General features: G+C 43.3%; 1 long non-coding RNA gene across 1 annotated transcript in view; it reads left to right on the forward strand.

Moving 5' to 3' along the window:
• The window catches only part of LOC146785175 (uncharacterized), a 224897-nt gene extending 222355 nt beyond the window's left edge, over positions 1 to 2542 (forward strand). Inside the window, exon 5 of the long non-coding RNA XR_014970563.1 lies at positions 1835 to 2542. This is a non-coding gene — a long non-coding RNA (uncharacterized LOC146785175). The remainder of the gene's footprint in view (positions 1 to 1834) is intronic.
• The last annotated feature ends 14005 nt before the right edge of the window (positions 2543 to 16547 follow it).

Consider the following 16547-nt stretch of genomic DNA (forward strand, 5'->3'; position numbering starts at 1 on the left):
TTCTTGTGCTTGGTTGATACAGGATGTGGAGTGGCGGGTCACGGTGCTATATGCCTCAGGGTATGGGTGTGGCCTGGAGGGAAGGGATGGGTTTCAAGTTGCTTGGGAGTGTCTGGTGGGAGGAGCTATGCTAAACTGGTTAGGACTGGGACGGGGAGGGCTACGACTCGGAGTAATGAATATTACCGGTGAGTAACCGGTCATACCCCTTACTAACACCCGCCCCTTCCCCTAACTAGCCCTAACCCCACCTTGTTCTTCCGGCATTGCACAAAGTATACCCCAGGGGAAGACAGGTCTGCGACCCTTATTTTCCCCGGGGGCCAGCATTAGCTTCCTCATTCAGTTAACTGCGGAGAAAACGAAGCCGTTCCGACCAGGCACATATTCCCATCTACTCACAAACACCCTGCTCCGAAAATGTACATGCCCATACAGCCATTTGTAGCACTAGTGTATGTAACTCTACCCCTGCTCAAATACCTCCTCCAAGAGCATGTGCGGGTACCTTTGAGGCACGCGCTCAAACACAGTAAAGCAAATTGGATAGGAGCGGCAGCCGAAGGCCTGGCAGCACCTGAAAGTGAAAGGAGAAATACTAACATACAGTCCACCCCCTGCATTTCAAGACGAAGGTTGATCTAGTTTAGACACTATCATTTATCACAAGCACTCCCCAGCTGAAGGCCCAGCTCTACTCTCCCTAATCCACTTCTACTCTTCCACCTCTTAAGATCCTACTCTCCCATCACCTTCTTTCACCTCACAATTTTCTTTCTCACCTCACTTCTCTAGATACGAGAACCTCCACTCACCATCAATCCTCATTCTTCACTGCTGTTTTGCTAAACGCTCTCTCATGTTTCCTACCTCTCCTCACTGCAGTTTCTCCCTCTCTGTTTTCCCCCACCCACAACCATATCCTCCCACCGTTTGCTTCTTTCCTCAACCACTCGCTCTGTGCCTCTCTCACCCCAAACCTCTCACTGTCCTGTAGTAGGACCATTGTCATCTGATTTGCTGTCACCAAACTCTTACACAAGTATAGACAAGCCACCAGCCAGGACCCATATAGCACCACTCAGTATCACACTGTTTCCCACAGGCGCTACAGCATCAGTACAGTTACCGCACTCTAGTGCCAACCCAAACTCCAGTGCTTCATTTGTTAAAAAAAAAAAAAAAAGACGGGCCCCAAACCTTTTCTTAGCAGCGCACCACCAGCCCTGTTGAAGGGCGGGATAGTTCAATGCCACGTCTGACTAGGCTAGATTCCACCTCTTGCCTCTGTCTTCCACCGCCCTACACTTCCTGTCTCTTTATCTCACTCTTGCAGGATCTTTTCACCCCTGCTTTCTCCCTTTGTTACTATTTTCCTATTTTTGTCTTCCTCATTTTTACTCCCTTTCATGAATGTCTCTCTCTCACTCTAGGTTAAAGTCTTATAATGAAAAATAAGCCCCAGTCCCCCCAAAATGAGTGCCAGTGTTCACCACCTGAAACCATGGCCAAAAAAATCAAGCACTGTCCCTATTCCATACATGCCAATAGACCCGATTCAGACAGGAGACTCATGGTTTTTAAAGCCAAAAATAGCTTTATCTCATCGGTTTCCCAACTAAAATTGCCTGTATTTCAGTGTTAGTCAATAGGGAAATTAAATTCTCATAATTCTTTTCACTATCTCCCTCTTTACTGCTTGGAATTGTTGGTTTGTACGCACAACTGGTGAATGCCGTTCTTTTTGAAAACTGATGGTTGCACGTAACCAGACCAATGTATCTGACCACAGGATAGAAGGAGTTTTTCATTTTCTATCTTTGTTTATGTGCAGGTTTTGAGTCAGATGACTACGTCCTGAGGAGACCCTTATATTCACACGGGGCCGAAACGTCGTTAACCTTCCCATTTGATTTACTCTTGTGATTCTAAAGGGATGCCATATCAATTCACGCAACCTTTTCTCAGACTTTTTTAAGTTCTGAAGACAACTATTGGGGACTGCACAGTGTCTTTGTTCAAATATGTTGTAAATGGAATCACTTCTGAGCACTGCATCGACGGCGCTAATGTTGCTTTTTGTAATATATGATTGGATTCAAAGCTTGTAAGATGGAAATCTCTTTTTGTGTCCTGTACTTTATTATGCAAATTAGATTTAGTATGTGATTGATATTGAAGTAATTGGGGGGATCCCTCTTAGATACTAGTGAAGTTCTTATTCATAAATGAGTCCCAAGGGATAATTGTCTGCATTCATAATTATGCAAATTAGAGGCATAGTCCTGTAACTAGATAATACAGTAAATGGTGCCTGATTTGATAGTGATATAATTATTACTGAAGATGAACTTGGGCTGCGGACTGTGGGTGGTCTATAGTGTTAACATTAATGTAACAATTCATGTAATTGGAATCGTAAGTGCACTGCTATTCATTCTTAGATGGAACTATGCGGGTGGTGGTAAGGAGTGGGCGGAACTTGATGTAGAACTTTTAAACAAGGATATGATGGCTGCTGGGTAATGGGCTCCGTTGAAGGGCGAAAGGGTTAAAGCGCTGTAATGTAAAGACTTTATTGACGTATGTTGATGTGAAACTCTATAAAAAGATTATTTAAAAAACTTTGCTCTGTGCCTTCTCTGAAAATTCAATAAAGTTGTTTTATAAATATACAAAATCATACATATAGTATCAGTGTTTTTTTCTTTAGAAAGCCTTTTTTCTTTGGAGATGAAAGTATTTTCCCCAAGGCGCTCTTTTACCATTCCTCCTCTTTATTGTTCTTCTATTCTCTTCTGCTCTCCACCTTCCTTTCATGTTTTTTTTAGTGGGGGTTGTTTTAAAGGACAGTGAGGCCCCATTCTGCAACAAACCTTTTTGATTCTCCTGCACCCCAGTCCCATACCCTCACCACATAGTCTTTTTTTTACCTACCTTTATTCTTTTTTCTCACATTACCCCTCTCTGGTCCCTGGAACGCCTTCCCTTTCAGATCACGGTAAACACAGAAAACAGACTACTACGGCCTATGATTTCCTCAACTGTCTTAATTAATTGTTCTTGCAATTTCTTATAATATAGGACTTTGAGGTAGTTTCTAGCTATATTTTTTAGTATGTGCATTAGTTTGTTTACTTACTGTGAGAATAAATGGTTTACATTACAGTATTCTTAGACTGTTGTGATCTGTTTGTGCTGAACTGTGCCAGTTGGGAGCTATCCTTCAGCCGGTGTGCGTCGCTAAACATTCAATAAATCTCATACTTCCTATACGCTGCAGTCTCTGAGTGGTGAGAACTTTACAGACTCGCCCGAATATTTCTGTTGCTTTTATTTACATGAAGGGATTCGAATCTGGGTCCAGAACATCTTGCCCTTGGAAATTATTAGATATGTGTGGAAATTCTCTAAAAGGGAAATTTACTTGATAGAAGTCATGAAGCCAGTGTTGGCTTCGGACAGAAAATAGGTGGCAAAATAAATTTGGCCCCCATTAGTGAATTAGATAGCTAAGCAAGCGTTGGCAAAGCCAATAGGTCTCACCTATGCAAGAGCTATTCTCTTTGCTAAAAGAGTGGGTGTTGTTCAGCATGGGTATAAGTTAGTGGCGTAGAGGAAAGTGGCGTGGAGTGTCGTAGAGTTGAGAAGAGTGTCGTAGAGTGGAGTGTCGTAAAGTGGAGTGTAGGGTTGTGAAGTAGCTAGAGTGGAGAGGAGTGTCATGCAGTGCCATAGAGTGGAGTATTGTGGAGTGTCAACGTGTAGAGTGGTGTAGAATTGAGGAGTAGAGTGAAGTAGAGTGGCATACAGTGTAGTAGAGTGGTGTAGAATGGAGCGGTGTAGATGGGAGCACAGTGTCATGGAGTGTCATAGAGTGGCATAGTACAGAGGGGAGTAGAGTGGAGTGGCATAGAGTGTTGTGGGGTGTTGTACAGTGGCATGGAGTGGCATAATGTTGCATAGAGTAATACATTATAGGAGCTTAGAGTGGTGGGGCATAGTGTAGAGGGGTAGAGTGGATGTGGAATAAAGTGTCGTTGAGAGGAGGGGCGCAGGGTGTCATAGAGTGGAATGTCGTAGAGTGGAGTGTCATAGAGTGGAAGGTCATAGAGTAAAGTAAAGTGTTATAAAGTGGAATGGCATAGCATAGAGTGGAGTAAAGTATCAGAGTGGAGTAGAGTAGAGCGGCATAAAGAGTCATAGAGTGGAGTGCCATAAAGTGGAGTGTCAGAGTGGAGAAGAGTCAAAGAGTGGGGTGGTGTAGAGTGGCCTAGAGTTAAGTGGCATAGAGTGGTGTAGAGTGGCAGAGAATTGAGAAGAGTGTAGTAGAGTAGAGTGTCGTAGAGTGGAGTGCCATACGGTGTCATAGAGTGGAGTGTCATGGAGCGGACAGAGGTAGAATGTCATAGAGTGGAGTAAAAGGTCTTAGAGTAGAGTAAAATGTCTTAGAGTGCAGTGCCATAGCACAGGCGTAACGAAAATTGAGGGATCCTCCCTGCAAGGTACGTGGAGCGGACTCCTCCGAGCTCAATCAGGAGCTCTTTGGCCAGAGTGATGTGCTGAGGGGGGCCCCTTGAGCATGGGGGCCCCCCGCACCACAGATGCTGTGGGGGCCTGTGTTACGCTCCTGTGCCATAGAATGGCATGGAATAGAGTTGAGTAAAGTGTCATAGAGTGGAGTGGCCTAGAGTGGAGTGTCGTAGAGTGGAGCGGCGTAGAGAGAAGGAGAGTGGCCTAGAGTGAAGTGCAGTAGAGTGTCGTAAAGTAGAGTGGTGTAAAACGGAGTGCCGTAGAATGGGGTGGAGTAGAGTAGAGTGGCATAAAGTAGAGTGGAGTAAAGTGGCGTGGAGTGTAGTAGAGTGAAGTGCCATAGAGTGTCATAGATTGGAGTGGCATAGAGTGGCGTGTCATAGAGTGGAGTGACATAAAGTGGAGTAGAGTAGTGTGGCGTAGACTGGAGTATTCATCACAGAAGAAGGGACTGGGTCCTGACAGATCCAGCATACGGGCCCCTTGTAACAGTAGCAAAAGCAAGTGTATGCAGTTCCTGAGGGGAAAGGGAGAGGGGGAAAAGGGGGGTGGGAAGGGAGTACCACGTGCCCACAGGGGGAAAGGATGGTAAAGGTGGAGTAGCTCCAATTAGGAGCAAGGGCCCACAAACACCCCTGGGGGTGTCATGCTTCATCATCGGGAAGCTCCTCATTGGGCTGGCCCTGCAATGCCCAACAGGCCCCGTGGGGGGCTCTTGATGCCAACGTGAAGTTTAAAAGGCAGTGGTGGGGCACATGTATAGAGAGTAGAAACGGGAAGGAGTGGGTGTGAATTAAAAATAGCTATCGGAATCCCACAGAATAATTTTATTAGCTGGGTTCCTATGCTATAGTAAAAACAAAAGTCTATAGAGTTGAGGCTAAAGAGAGGAAATTAAACCCTCTTGAGCTCTAGATCATGTGTGTAAAGTGAAGGGGGTCAACATGTTTCATGCCTTTAGTTGCCCATAGGATATTGACATTTCATCAGGACCTGAAGATCCTCGTCTACCCTGGTGGGGACGGTGTAGGTTGAACTATGTATGTAAATTCCCGTCCCCTATGGTCTGGACTCGTGTGGTAGTCCTTCGTGAAAGTGAATATATATATATATATATATATATATATATATATATATATATATATATATATATATATATATATATATATATATATATATATATAGAGAGAGAGAGAGAGAGAGAGAGAGAGAGAGAGAGAGAGAGATACTTTCTGGAAACACCTGGAGGGAAAGAAACAAGTATAAAACCATAGTTAAACAACCAAGTTGACATGTAATCAGGAAGTCAGGTGCCCAATGATAGGTGGAGCACCATAGCAGGACATCTCCAAAGGTTTTAAAACATGTTTTTACAAAGAACAAGACATTTAGTATATGACCAAACTGGTACGGATCTAATCATTAAACAATCATGCAAGTAGTCAATATTTAGGCAGCACCGCAGGTGAAAGTGCCCAGTAAGAGGGATGGTCCGGCTGGGGTTGGTGAATGGTGTGCCCCCCCACAGGTGTATCCCAAAGCGTGTGTCACCTTTCTCCCAGCCAAGGAGTAGGTAGTCTAGGCCAAAATTGAACTCATCTAGAGGGATGGGGCAACTGGCCCCAACAGTGACATCTAGGGTGCTTGCGGTTTCCAAGAGCAGAGCCTGTAACGAGAGGTAACAATTAGCTGACCGTGGCGGGGGGGTCGTAATGGATTATGAGGGACTGGAAAAAATGGATTGAGTGATGTTTAAGGTAGACAGGGCTAAATAGCCAAAGTAAACAGCATAGGTAAGCCGTCACAGAAAAATTCATGGAAGCGGAGGCAGGCGAAGGCCCCGAAAGTTAAAGGCAAACACGGGGAGGGAGAGGAGAAGGAGAAACTGGTGGAAGTAGTCTCGCCGGCTCCGGGTTGCGTGAGGCCGCCCAACTGAACTGGTATCTAGCGGATACTTACTCGCATTGAAGCTCTCTGTGAGGGGACCTATCCGCATCTGGCCATCACTGGGAGTGTCAGTGTTCCACTGGGCGCGGGTCTTAACTACGTTCAGTACCGCGAGGTAAGCGGAGCTAGAACATGTCTGTGGCATTGTGGGAGTCGTGGCCCGGCTCCTATATTGGAATTCCGGAAACAGGTGCCATCTTATAATGGTTACTCTAAGTACATGGGGGTATTCCTGGTATGTGAGTGAGTTTTTAATAGCTCCTAAAAAACATAATAGAATGCTTTGGCCAACAAGGAAGGATTAGGAGAACATAAGAGGCTCAAAGTCTCCTTTTGCATGACAGTAGAGGAGGTACATGCCTGCGAGGGGGCAGAAAAAGTAGGTGGGGATTAGTTACAGTCTTCTTTGTCTCCACTCCAGAGCTCATTGAATATCACACCGCCTTCTAATATAATCTACTTTAGGATTGAAAATATCCACGAGGAGTTGATCATTCTGTTTTGGCGCCCACTTGTGAGTTACACTTAGCCTTTTTGGTATATATCTGTCATCGTGTCAGCATCTGTTTTTAGTTTTATTGTAACTCAATGTTCATGACTGACTCTAGGTACCCCTCTTTCCTTTTCCTTTATGTTTTTGCTTCAGAGCTGATTAAATCGTACACCGTTTCCTTAGATATTCAACTCAAGGATTGAAATAATCCACAAGGACTCTGCCATCTATGATCTACGCTACGACTTAGTGGTAGGTTAGGTCTTTCCTCCTCTGTTTCTCCTCTTGTTTCCTTTTCAATCTTCATTTTTTGTACGTATTTCTGTTTATTCTATTTGTTTTTAGTTTCCTATTCTAAAAAACTTAATGTAAGATGTATTTCGCTGGGTTGGCCCCGTAAAGGTGGTTGGACCTGCATTAAACATAATACACTGTTCGGCATGGTTCAAGTGAATTCCCGGTGTAGAAACAAAATGACTAATAAGTTTAAATATACCCCATAATTGGAACTACTTTCTCTACATTCTAGAAAAAATGTCGGTCTGTCTTGTTGGTGTTTTTATGGTGTTTATATTTATGTACCAGTGTTCTTATAAATGTACATGTATTTGTGTATATATGTTATTTATATGTATATATTTTTCTGTTTATTGCTTGACAGCCCTGAAGAAGTCCTGTTTCAGGACGAAACGCGTCGGCTGGTCTGCTTGTAAAGTCACATAAATTGATTGTTTATGTCTTTTGGAATTTCTATACAAATGAAAATAAAAATGTTCATAAGAAGTGACTTTTGAAGAAATCCGTTAATCACAAAGGATTCCCTTGTTTCCAAATTGTTTATGTGGTGCACCTCTGGTTTTTTGTTATATACTCTGATTCCCAAGGGAATAGGCATTGTAACAGTGGGTGCCACAGAGTGCGCACACGATTTTCCCTAATATATAGGGTTTTGATACGGAGAGTTACAGAAGGTTAGGTGCTGGTCAAGTGAAGGTTCCACTGTTAGTTTTTGTCCTTCTGGTTTGAAAAGGGCCTCGACGGAGTATGCTTTTCTGCTGGAGCTGGGAGTAAGGATTATATGATGAAAATTATACAGGAATAGTTTAACCCTGGGCGTAGTTCGCGAAGTAGCACTTCGCGAAGATACGCAAAGTGCACTTCGCACTACGCGAGCTACGCGTAGCACTTCGCGAACTGCGTAGTACCTTGTTCGCACTGTGCCAGATGTCGTTTTCAATGATTGCACAGTGCAGACAAGCAACCGGCACTGTGCAATCATTGAAAATGGCATCTTGCACAGTGCGAGCTGTAGTTTTCTGCTGCTCGAGTAGATTTTTACTCGAGCGGCAGCTTTCTCAACGCGAACTGGTAGTTTCTCATCGCGAGCAGTCGCGAGCATACGCGACCACTCGCAATGAGAAACCTGACCTCCTTGCGTTGGGAATCTCGCCGGGAGGTTTATTTTCCATGCTCGCGATCGCCAACTTGAAGTTGCTGATCGCGAACAAGGAAAAAGTCTCGCCGGGATGTCATTTTGCTTGCTCGCGGTCGTCATCTTGACATTGAGGACCGCGAGCAAGCAAAAAATTACCGCAGCACTACGCTACGCGTGTTCGCACTGTGCTACGTGCAATTCGCGTAGTGCGAAGTAGCGCGAACTTCGCAAACTACGCGAGCGTAGCGTAGTGCTTTGCCCAGGCTTAGAATAGTTGCTACGGGGAGCCCCATTCACACTGGCGGTCGAGCCAGGTACAAGGGGGAACAGGAAGTTGGAAAAGATACCAGCTGATGTTTAGGGGCAACCGAAATATGGGTATGAAACTAGCCCAAATATTTGGTGTTGAGGATGTATGCTCTACTAAGAGAGCTGGGAATAGGGATTGTTTCATAAATGATGTTGGGAAGGCCTCAAGGGTTGCTGAGGAGGAATCTCATAAGCACTGGTGGTGGATCCATGCGTGAATGCTTAAGAGGGATCAGAGAGATGGGAGGGGGTACCATAGGACGTCTAAGGGGCAACTGATCCAAATATGTAATGAGGAGGTGTCCGGGACATGACCGGTGGAGTGCAGGTGGTACTGCCCCACCACAGTCATGACCGGGTTAGTGTGGAAACAATTGAGAATAATAATGGGAGAACAGGGACACACACGGTGACTAGGGTATGCCATGGTTGCTTAAAATGTGGGGTAGGGGGTCGTGTTATCGTGACACCTCTACCCATGGGATATCATCATTAAATCCTGTCATGTGTGGCAAGTTGGAACACACATCTTTGCTCTTTGGAAAAAAGAGCTTCCTAAGTTATGTTGGCATGAGCCTCGAGTATAGTGTAGTGCAACTCTTCTGGTGTGTGGCCCATTTTCATATAGTGGGTGAGCATTTTTGTCATTGTCTTACCGCATCTTACATTGCTGCGGTGTTCTGTTATTCTGGTTTTTACTGCCTTTGGCATCCCTATGTATCGCTTCAGACAAAGACATGTGCACAACTGCTCACTACTACTCTCTCACTAGGGGCCAGTAGTGCGTTGCTTCGCCCACACCTGCACCCCATTGTGAATGGTCTTTGGTTGCGTGCCGCCGGCTCTGATTGCAGGGCCTCTACTTTGGTCACCACTTTGGCAATGGTCAGCAGATTCTGATTCCAACTAATTTCTCTTTAGCAAGGAATGGGTGGTGGGGACAGTTTGTCGTTGTGCTCCTATTGTGTTGTCTTTATAACATTCCTAAATTGTTGGTTGATGGTGGGAACGTGAGTTATGTTTTTATGTTTTGTTGCGTGTATGTCAGTGTTTCGTTGTGGACTTGTGTTGTAGGGTGTTGTGTTATTGTGATGATCAGCTGTATTGTTTCTTTTTTTTGTACTGTGACATTGTATTGTTGCTGTTGGTGTGGCTGTGTTCTGTTTTTTTGGGGTGTTATCGTGTGATGATATGTGTTGCTGTTTTGGTGTAGCTGTACTGTGTTTATATTACTGTGTTGTTTTATTGTGTTTTGGTGCCGTGTCACAATGCTGTTTGTGTTGTTATGGAGTTGTGTTATGTTATTATATTGTTATGCTCTGTTATTGCACAGTGCTTTATTGCTGCCTGGTGGCCACAAGGGAGGAAAAGTATTGAGGTCACAAAGGATATTTTGTATCTCTTCACTGCTAAATTCAAGAACCACAGATTCAAGCGAAATATGAATCTGATTGGTTTAGCTGTTGTTTTCTAAGTTAGCTACAGTTTCTTTCGACAGGTTCAGAAGAGAAGAGATTATTCACAGCTGGCGAGGCCGAAGGTTCGCCCACTTAAGTTTTATGCAGCATCGGCTCTCCCATGCTACACCATGTGCAGATTTTTTGACTGCAGCATGTGTTAAGGATGAAACAATGTATCTCCCTCCTTTCATTTGTCAACATCTTGATGTTGGCAAGGACAGTGCTGATCGCTGGAATGTTCTGGAAGGGATTCCAGACAATCAGAAATTTCGACCAATAATAATGCGGCTTAGTTATTTGGCATTTTCTTTTCTTTTCTTTTTTTTCTTTATTTCTTTTTTCTAAGTCCTCATCTCACCACTAACGAGTGCAAATTATCTCCTATGGCCCGATCTTGTCCTGTGCGCCCCGGGCCAGAGTTCTTGCTTTCGCCTGGGGCCAGCCCGGCCTGCCTTTTTTTATACCAAGGCATGGTGTAATCATTGGACCTTGCGTATTTTTATTACAGCCTAATTGCTATTCCCCATTCAATAAAGGGTTTCCACACAGTGCTATTTACATTGTGAGTTAAAAGTGATTCTAGCTAGTGTGCAGTGGGTGGGATGGGTGGGTGGGGTTAGTGTTAAGATTGGAACCTACAGGGACTAAGCCAGGTTTGCAGACGCAGGTGGATAATTTTATACTTCTCAATCATAAACGTATGGCTGTAGCATAGACTGGGGCCTAGTGCAACCTCCAACCAAAGTCGCGACCATGACGGGGCTATTGTATATGGTTTTTTTTTTTACTGAGACGCCGCCGGTCCTCCGGGATGTCGGCTAAATGGCCGTGTTAGAGATAACTTAACTGCCCGGCTGGACGGCAGAGTCCTCCCACTGCTACGTGGATAGTAGGCTGTCTGCCCTGTACAACTCCTATAAGTGAATAAAGGTTTTTGAAAAGTTAAAAAAAAAAAAAGTGATTCTAAACGTGCAATTCTAAGTGTAGCTCGAAGCCAATTTTCATATAGTGGAGGGCTGGCATCCTTCCAAATATTACATATTTCTCTTCGAGCAATCAAAATGAAACAAAAAAATAATGCAACTTGTGTCTCCCTCAATTCAGCAATGAGTTCTGCATCCAGGCCAAACATAACTCTAGCTAAGTTCAAACATAGCTTTATTTTAAAAATACTCTCAATAGCCCTCTCCACTCTACCCCAGAAGGGGCCAACTGCCGAACAATCATAGAAAATACGAATATCATCCGCTTCTATGAGCCCACATCTTGGGCAAAGAGGGGATGGGTTTACAAACTTCGCTAGTTTTTTTGGTGTATAATATAGCCTGTTTATAGTATAAAAATGATTCTTTTTAAGAGAAACAGTCCTAGCATATTTATAGAGTACTTTGAAAGAATGATCGTACAAGGTTGCAGTTATTTGGCATTTTCTAGATGTTGTCAAGCAGACTAACATATCTATTTCAGAGGTGTCTATAACACAGTTGTTTTCAATCAGCAGTTATTTTGGGGGGTATTCTACAAACCTGTCTGGACAAAAAAACATAGCAGACCTGAAAAAGTACCGAATTTGTCTTTCAAATGTAGTGGATTTCAAAGGTCCTCTTTTCTGTCCCACACACTCATCTTGCCATCCCATTTACACTCACACACTCCCACATTGCCACCTATCAATGAAATACTCTCACACACATGCACATGTTCCATTTTATCTGTCAAATCCTCCTTTCCCTCAGAAACCCTACCAAATTGCCCTCTCACACACTTAACCTCTCTTGCTGCGAGTCTTCTCTTGCTCATAGGATTCTCTTTCTCAGCTCCTGTTTCTCACAAGCACTTTAACTTTTTTGATCCTTAGTTTACACAGATGCAAATTCTCAAATATGGCTGTTTTTATGTTCCCAGTTCCCAGTTTTATTGTTGAATTGCCATTTTTTGTAAATTACGCAGGTGAAAACAAAGCGTTCCACATTGGCTACCTGGATGTTGAGGCCCTGCTGATGAGATCTGAAGAGAAAATTGTCTGCAGGACTGTAGACTTAAACCAACACAGCGACTGATGATTTCAAGATGAAACATGGATCTTTAGTTGAGAATTCGGAGGAAATTAAATTATATGGGCAATTACAAAACACTGGTGTTTGTGTTCATTTTTTGGTTTTCCATGGTTTGAGTAGTAGCCGTTAACCAGTAGGTCATTGCTGTTTGGGGCAGGCTATGTAGCTATTTTCAAGGTGGCACACAGGTGCCACCCTCTTCCAGAATGGTTTGAGGGGTTTGCACCACGCGGCTTGCTGCACCTGGTCGGTATGCTGAGGGAGCCAGAGAGTGAAAATTTGAATATTATCACTATCTGTTTATTTTGCCCTGTCTTACATTTCACCCACTAACACTGCAAAGCAATAAGAAAATACCATTCTCCCCTTTCTACTTCAACATGTCCCGAGTGACTCTTCCTTAATAATGTTATCTAGCCGGCCGGTCAGGTGAGTGTGATGTTTTGCGTCAGAGGAGTTCTCACCTTGCAGCTTCATACGTCAGTAGATTATTTTTTTTCACCTTTTGTGTCAGGTTTGTGAGATGTTGTTGGGCTTGAGTCTCACAGTCGATTCTCTCTCCTCATTTGACATGTCCCTGAGTCTCTCGTGCAGTCGGGGCGTACACATACCGGCTAGCAGCACGTGCTGGGTACTTGCAAGGCACGCGCTCAAACACAGTAAAGCAAATTGGATAGGAGGGCAGCTGAAGGCCTGGCAGCACCCGGAAGTGAAAAGAGAAATATACAGTCCGCACCCTACATTTCAAGACCAGGATGATTTTGTTTAGACACTATAATCTATCAAAAGCGCCCACCCAGCGGATGGCACATATTTACTCTCACTAATCCACTCCTACCCCCCTCCCCCCCTTCAGATCCTACTCTCCATCACCTTCTTTCACCTCACAACTTACTTTCTCGCCACACGTCTCTATACACTAGAACCTCTTCTCACCACCAATCCTCATTCTTCACTGCTGCTTTGCTAAACCCTCTCTCATGTTTCCTACCTCTCCTCGCCACAGTTTCTCCCTCTCTGTTTTCCCCCACCCACAACCATATCTTCCAGCTGTTTGCTTATTTCCTCAACCACTCCTTCTGTGCCTCTCTCACCCCAAACCTCTCACTGTCCTGTAGCAGCACCTTCCAAATCAGATTTACTGCCACCAAACTCTTACACACATATAGACAAGCCACCTGCCAGGACCCATATAGCACCACTCAGTATCACAGTTTCCCACAGGCGCTACAGCATCAGTACAGTTACCGCACTCTAGTGCCAACCCAAACTCCAGTGCTTCATTTGTAAAGAAAAACAAAAAAAAAAAGAAGGGGCCCAAACTTTTTCTTAGCAGCCCACCACTAGCCCTGCTGAAGGGCGGGATAGCTCGATACCACGGCTGACTAGGCGAGATTCCACCCCATGCCTCTGTCTTCCACCGCCCTACGCTCCCTGTCTCTTTATATCACCCTTGCAGGGTCTTTTCACCCCTGCTTTCTCCCTTTCTTACTATTTTCCGATCAATGCTTTCCTCATTTTCATTCTATTTCATGTATGTCTATCTCTCACTCTAGGTCTAAGTCTTATAAATAAACAACGGTCCCCCAAAAATGAGTGCCGGCGATCAGTGACGGAAACCATGGACAGAAATTAAGCACTGCCACTATTCCATACATGCCAACAGAGCCGATTCAGGCAGGAGGCTCACGATTAATAAAGCCAAAAATGGTTTTACTTCAGCTGTTTCCTTCTTAAAATTGCATGTGTTTCAGGATTAGTCAATAGAGTAAATGAATTCTCACAATTATTTTCACTATCTCCCTCTTTACAGTTTCGAAATGTTGGTATGGGCACAGAAGTGGTGAATGCCGTTCTTGTTGAAAACTTATGGTTGCATGTTTTTCACCCGCTACTCTTCACCCCACAGTTTTTTTATTTGAGCAGCCTACACACCTGTCAAATGGTCCATTATATTATTACATGTGTCCACTACGTAGGTGGTGAGTAATACATGAATCTTAGAGTAAACATACCAATTTATCTAAACACAACACTGAGGGAGTTTTTTATTTTCTGTCTTTGTTTATGTGCAGGTTGGTAGTCAGATGACAACGTCCTGAGGAGACCTTTACATTCACACGGGGTCGAAACGTCGACAACCCCTCCCTTTTGGTTGACTCTTGTGATTTATTCTAAAGGGATGCCATACCAATGCATGCAACCTTTTCCCAGACTTTTCTGAGTACTGAAGACAATCAATGGGAACTACACGTCTTTGTTCATATATGTTGTAAATAGAATAACTTCTGAGAACTGCGTTGTATGCAATATGATCACTAATGTTGCTTTTTGCACTATTTTTTAGATATGTCTGCACGTTGCAATTCTATATTTTCTGTATCTGGCTTTGACTGTGGAATAGGCCATTTTAGTCCTTAAAGATTTTGTACAGCATAAAGGGATGTACCACAATAGTATTGTCTGTAAAGTTGAATGTATTGCATAAAAAGTAGTACTGTATTAGTGTTGCACTGGAAAACATTTTGCATCATTTATTTGTCGTATTATATCAGTATGCATAGTTTCTTGCATTTCCTAAGATTGTACTATAATGCTTAATTGATTAAATTGAGCGCTTGCACTTTTTTTGTTTCATCTAAAGTTGAGTATGGTTGTGCGCTGAATGGCTTCTTCTGGTACTTTATAATTTTGTATATTTTACTATATGAATTGTCTTTTAAAATTAACTTTTATATTTACGTGGACCTCTTTGAGTTCCAAATCATAATAATAAAAATACTTGAATACTAATATATGTTAGATTCAATAATTGCAAGATGGAAATCTCTTTTTGTGTCCTGTGCTTAATTATGCAAATTAGATTTGGTATGTGATTGACATTGAAATAATTGGGGGATCCCTTTTAGATACTAATGGGGATCCTAATTATAAATCAGTACCTCAGGATAATTGTCTTCATTAATAATAATGCAAAATAGAGGCATAGTCCTGTAACTAGATAATACAGTAACAGGTGCCAGATTTGTTGGTGGTATAAATAATTATTATTGGAGGTGAATGGGGGCTGTGGACTGTGGTTGATCTATGGTGTTAACATTTATCTAAGGATTCATGTAATATGATGATATAATTGGAATCGTAAATGCGTTACTGTTCAATTTAAGATGGAACTATGCGGGTGGTGGTAAGGAGTGGCTGGGACTTGATGAAGAACTTTTAAACAAGGATGTGGTGGTTTCAGGTTAGTGGGCTCCGCTGGATGGTGAAGGATTAAAGTGCTGTAATGTAACTACTTAATTGAAGTATGTTTTTGTGAAACTCAATAAAAAGGTTATTTTTAAAAAAAGATGGAACTATGTGCTTTGCCTTCCCTGAAAAGTCAATAAAGTTGTTTTATATATATGAAAAATCGTACATATTGTATCACAGATTTGTTTTTAGAAAGCCTTTTAGGTCTCGCCTAGGCAGCACTTGCACTGTCTCTTCGAGACATGCTGTATTCAGGATACCGGCATAAAGCTCCGCCCACTTTCCGCCCATCTTTTCAAATGGCTCCTGTCCCTGTCCTTTGTAAATGGTGGCTTTTCATTGGTCAATAGGCTTAGTAGTCCCTCTTTAGTACCGCCTTGTCACTTCTTGGAACCTCCCATGAGGACACCCCCTGTTACATGTGTTGTTACTCCCTAGGTTTTAATTACAGCCTCAAGGCACTATTTTCTTAAAAGGCTTCAGGCAGGACACACACTTGGTACTAAGCTAGGTTGGCAGTGGTTACTTCACTCACTAGAACATCTCACATTTATATGAGACCGTCTATAAATTTCCCTTCATCAGCTCGACACAGAGTTTAACCTAATCAGAAATTAATGTAATAATTGTTTTGTCACATTTCAAAGCTACTAATTGAATATATATGGACATAGCTATTTGAGTGGGCTTGTGGTACTGCCTTGCGTGTAATGCATTATGGGTAGGGTGGATTTACCTTATCTTCTGCAGGGTGCAGTACCATATGTGACCAAAAGAGCCACATATGGTATTGCACCCCGCAACATGGCTAGGTAAAAACAATGAGGCAGATTTACAATAACTGGCGCATCCCTGCATATCAGCAGAGATGCGCCAGTTATTTTGCGTCACGGCAGACACCTCTTGCGCCACCATGGATGCGCCGCATTTATAATGCGGCGCACCATGGGGCAAGAACAGACAGATGCGTGACGCATCTGCTGCCGTAAAGGTGACGCATTGCTGGAGTCGCGTCGCAAGCGTGACGCTGCTCCAGCAAGGCTCGGGGTGCCCCTATACTTAAC

The sequence above is a fragment of the Triturus cristatus genome, chromosome 11 (genome assembly GCF_964204655.1).
Source record: "Triturus cristatus chromosome 11, aTriCri1.1, whole genome shotgun sequence".
Taxonomy (NCBI): Eukaryota; Metazoa; Chordata; class Amphibia; order Caudata; family Salamandridae; genus Triturus; species Triturus cristatus.